At 41.6% G+C, this 5,000-nt stretch overlaps 3 non-coding genes across 3 annotated transcripts in view; all 3 read right to left on the reverse strand.

Annotated features, from left to right (window-relative positions):
• The window catches only part of LOC149092736 (large subunit ribosomal RNA), a 4,168-nt gene extending 3,676 nt beyond the window's left edge, over window positions 1–492 (reverse strand). Inside the window, exon 1 of the ribosomal RNA XR_016200572.1 lies at window positions 1–492. This exon is cut by the window's left edge and continues 3,676 nt beyond it. This is a non-coding gene — a ribosomal RNA (large subunit ribosomal RNA).
• Window positions 493–968: 476 nt separating this feature from the next.
• Window positions 969–1,123, reverse strand: LOC149092737 (5.8S ribosomal RNA). Its single transcript, XR_016200597.1, has one exon. It is a non-coding gene; the product is annotated as a 5.8S ribosomal RNA (ribosomal RNA).
• A 487-nt stretch (window positions 1,124–1,610) lies between these two features.
• Window positions 1,611–3,780, reverse strand: LOC149092738 (small subunit ribosomal RNA). Its single transcript, XR_016200508.1, has one exon. It is a non-coding gene; the product is annotated as a small subunit ribosomal RNA (ribosomal RNA).
• Window positions 3,781–5,000: the final 1,220 nt, after the last annotated feature.

Below are 5,000 nucleotides of genomic sequence, written 5' to 3' on the forward strand. Positions count from 1 at the left end.
CAAGAGGAGCTGAGTTCTCCTCTCAGCTACACTTCGTGGTTCTATCCGTTTCTCTACAAGCGGTTTCACGTCCTTTTGAACTCTCTCTTCAAAGTACTTTGCAACTTTCCCTCACGGTACTTGTTTGCTATCGATATTACCATCGTATTTAGTCTTAGGAGGAGTTTACCTCCTAATTTGGATTGCACTCTCAAGCAATCTGACTCTATCCGCGACTAAAGCCAGTAATCGATATTCCATTAACCAAGATCTGCCACCGGCCTAGAACCGTCTCTGGGAAGAGGGCCCTTGTCAGAGGGACTTGCAGATTTAGTTGAAATAATCGTGACTCTAGCCATTACGCAGCACCGCTTTCCACCTTTCAATGGAAAACCTTTGCGCCGGACTCATCCCTTTTCACTCGCCGTTACTCAGGGAATCTCATTTGATTTCTTTTCCTCCGCTGAATTATATGCTTAAATTCGGCGGGTAACCTCACCTGATCTGAGATCAAAAATATTGATTAAGTTGATTAATGTTTATTTGTGTTGTTTGCAAGCAAGCAACGTAAATCTACTTTAATGTTTGCACAAATTTTGCCTTTGCATTACTTCTTAGGTCTGCTTTAACAGAATGAAATAGCTACTATTTGTACGATTTATACAAGTGCAAGAAGATTCATCAGTTAACAGGTTAGTTGATCACCATAGTTATCTGCAATACGACTTTAGCGTCGTCAGATAGGCGACTAACCTTAGAATCTCATGCTAGTATCTATTCATATATACTGCTTGCAGAGATGAAATATGCATTGTACACAAAATTTATCATGTGAAACAAGTAGATTTGAGATTCTCCTTACTAAATTGCAACGAATTGCAATTAAGAAAAGGAATAAAACATCAAGATTCATGCATATAAATATACAATCCTCTCAAAACAATGCATATATGGTAGTATGCAAGTGTTTTGTTGATTATTTTACATCTCAACTCTCAGACAGATGTGACCTCGGAAAAGACCCGAAAGCCGCAATGTGCGTTGGAAGCTCAAGTGCTCGGCGTGTCCTGCAATTCGCACCGATTATCGTAGCTAGCTACGTTCTTCATCGATTGGTAATTCGAGTGATCCACCGCTTGAAGATGTATCTTTGCCACCGTGGGACTTTTAATAAGTATCCTAAATCTGCATTGAGAGGGTTTGAAAACAATTGTATGCAGTTTATAAAAACCATAGTTGTCTTTACTTAGTTAGGCGAAGAAGTGTAAAACTTCCTTCTTTAAACCTTGCCGTCAGCATAAGCTGAAGACTTGAACAGGTACCAAGTATGTAGCAAGACAGGCTTTTCATTATAAACTACAATTGTTTTGCAAAAGAAATTATGGCTATCGTTAGATAACCCTCACTCTTTGTTGCATTGGATAATGAAAGATGGATGTATGAATGAACGAATGTAATGCAAATTAGAATCATGTTGCAATGGCTAAATGTTTGCAATAAACATTCACAATTGCGACTCTAATGCAAATACAATTCAATTGCATTCACCATATTAGCATCTACAATATCACTATGCAGAGTGTTTGATTGTTTGAAGGTTGTATTTCTCTTATAATAAGAGGGTAATACGTTAATGATCCTTCCGCAGGTTCACCTACGGAAACCTTGTTACGACTTTTACTTCCTCTAAATGATCAAGTTTGAACATCTTTCCAGCACAATCCGACCACTAGTTTCCCAATGGTCTGGATTGACCAGTCCGAAGTCCTCACTAAATCATTCAATCGGTAGTAGCGACGGGCGGTGTGTACAAAGGGCAGGGACGTAATCAACGCAAGCTAATGACTCACGCTTACTGGGAATTCCTCGTTCATGGGCAATAATTACAATGCCCAATCCCCATCACGAAATGGGTTCAAGCGGTTACCCACTCCTTTCGGAGCAGGAAACAGTATGCACGATGACCACTTCAGTGTAGCACGCGTGCGGCCCCGGACATCTAAGGGCATCACAGACCTGTTATTGCTCTGTTTCGTGCGGCTGCGAGCGCCGCTTGTCCCTCTAAGAAGTCCTTACAGTGCTACAGCATCCTTACCCTAGCCAATTCTGTAGGCTAATAGCAGCAGAGCCCTCAACAGCCGAAACCATCAAGAGATACTACCACCCACAGGTTGACTAAGGGGGAGTACTGCAGTGTAAACTGCAAGTCTATTTAGTAGGCTAGAGTCTCGTTCGTTATCGGAATTAACCAGACAAATCACTCCACCAACTAAGAACGGCCATGCACCACCACCCACTGAATCAAGAAAGAGCTCTCAATCTGTCAATCCTCTCAGTGTCCGGGCCGGGTGAGTTTTCCCGTGTTGAGTCAAATTAAGCCGCAAGCTCCACTCCTGGTGGTGCCCTTCCGTCAATTCCTTTAAGTTTCAGCTTTGCAACCATACTTCCCCCGGAACCCAAAAACTTTGGTTTCCCGGAAGCTTCCATTCGAGTCATGAAATTAGTTACTCAGAATGATCGCTGGTTGGCATCGTTTATGGTTAGAACTAGGGCGGTATCTGATCGCCTTCGAACCTCTAACTTTCGTTCTTGATTAATGAAAACATTCTTGGCAAATGCTTTCGCTGTAGTTTGTCTTGCGACGGTCCAAGAATTTCACCTCTAGCGCCGCAATACAAATGCCCCCGTCTGTCCCTCTTAATCATTACCTTGGATTCTTAAGACCAACAAAATAGAACCAAGGTCCTATTCCATTATTCCATGCAAGATCATTCAAGTTAAGGTAGTGGTACGCATCATATAGATGGTTGACCATACCGTTTTTAGGCACCTCTTTCGAGGTTTTGGACGCCTGCTTTGAGCACTCTGATTTTTTCAAGGTAAAAGTCTCGATCGCTTGAATCAACACTCGGTAAAGAGCATTGATAGCAAATATCGAGCAATTTTCTGTCTAAACACTATGAATGTAACCACCAGGAAAGAGGAATGAAGGTTCAAGCAAGCATCCGTAGACACAAGCAAGAAACCTAACATCACCATCTAACCCTTTAATCAGTGGACCCCATAGGTTCGACTGAAATCCAACTACGAGCTTTTTAACCGCAGCAACTTTAATATACGCTATTGGAGCTGGAATTACCGCGGCTGCTGGCACCAGACTTGCCCTCCAATAGATCCTCGTTAAAGGATTTAAATTGTACTCATTCCAATTACGGGGCCTCAATAGAGTCCCGTATTGTTATTTTTCGTCACTACATCCCCGTACTGGGATTGTGTAATTTGCGCGCCTGCTGCCTTCCTTAGATGTGGTAGCCGTTTCTCAGGCTCCCTCTCCGGAATCGAACCCTAATTCCCCGTTACCCGTTACAACCATGGTAGGCGCATAACCTACCATCGACAGTTGATAAGGCAGTTGCTTGAGGGATACATCGTCGGCTCAGAGGCCATACGATTTGCTCAGTTATTCAGAGTCATCACAAGAAATGCAACCGAAGTTGCTAAGATCCCCACTGCTAGTCCTTAGACAGCGACCGAAATCACTGAACAGGGTTCTAGGTGAATAAGAATCATTGGTCTTGTACTAATAAATGCGATCCTTCCGTCAGCAAGCTGAGGTTGGAACACTTGTTCATGTATTAGCTCTAGAATTACCACAGTTATCCATGTAAAAAAGAATATCCGAGGAACCGTAACTGATTTAATGAGCCATTCGCGGTTTCACTTTATAAACAGTATGTACTTAGACATGCATGGCTTAATCTTTGAGACAAGCATATGACTACTGGCAGGATCAACCAGGTAACTTGATGTTTTAGCAAAGTAAAATGCTAAACAAGTTGTTTTTGCAGCTATAAATACGATATCCTCAGCTAACAACCAGCAAGTGGATGCTAACTTTAACGAGGTATCGAGATTTATGTCGTGCATTAAGATAATTCTGCAGAAAACTCTTTAGAATACATCTTCTTCCACTAAAATGTGCAAGCACATCTAGCAGGAGTAACCATTGCTGGGTACGTTTGCAAGTCAACTAAACAGCATAGTATTATAACCGCTTGATACCAATTTCTTGGATCAATCTGCGGTCTGCTTTGCACAAGCAGAGCTCAATACTAATACTGCTCACTCTGTTGAGTGACTAGTTTGAACATATATGCAAGATATGAAGTCTGATAGCATTAAAGCCCAACTCTCATAGATATTGTCAGTCGTACCAAGGAAGACCTTAGGTCTTGCAGGTACTCTACCTTTGTATAATAGTGTGTGGTGATAAGATGATTGACGATCCAAACCCATTCAGGCCCGTCTCTTCAACCACCAAACATCAACAGAATAACAGGAATAGATGCGTGAACAGCTACAGTCTGGACCATACCACTGCTTGATGCATTGACTTATCCATAACCGTAGACAATCACTTACCTCCCCATCAACTACTGATGGTTGCTTCTCTCAATTCAGCAACTACACTCACCACATATAACACAATAAATCTGGTTGTGATCTAAAACCTCTTTTTCTGAAAATTAGACTAAGTCCGTGTCTATTTTTGACACCCAATAACTTTTGAACCATAAGGTCAATCGCGATCATGTTTTTCGGGGTAATATCCCAGTAGTGCCGACTATCGCATGCGCTTATTAATGACCTAAATTACTAAACGCAAGTGGCCTAAAATCGCGCCAATTCGAACATTCTCATTGCTTTTATGGGCTCAACCATTAAAGGCGATTTCCTCTGGTACCAACAGCACGAACTCGATCAAAATTACGCAATCATTAGTTGACCTAATGCTGATAATGTCCAAAAGATTTGGTACCGTGAATCGACCTCGTTCTTCCGTTATAATGAGTCATCATCGAAAATCCAGGGGTATGCAAAAAATTTAACATGTAATTCAATGGAAAAAGTTAAAGTTCGGTTTTTTCCAGGGGTATGCAAAAATTTTTCAGTTTTAAATCAAAACAAGGTTAACTAGCTAAAACCTCGCTAAAACCACCAAAACAGCTCTTTTTTCCATT

This window comes from Tetranychus urticae, unplaced genomic scaffold (assembly GCF_039701765.1).
Source record: "Tetranychus urticae isolate SD_2017Ah unplaced genomic scaffold, NJAU_TeUrti_SD_1.0 Scaffold_5, whole genome shotgun sequence".
Classification (NCBI taxonomy): Eukaryota; Metazoa; Arthropoda; class Arachnida; order Trombidiformes; family Tetranychidae; genus Tetranychus; species Tetranychus urticae.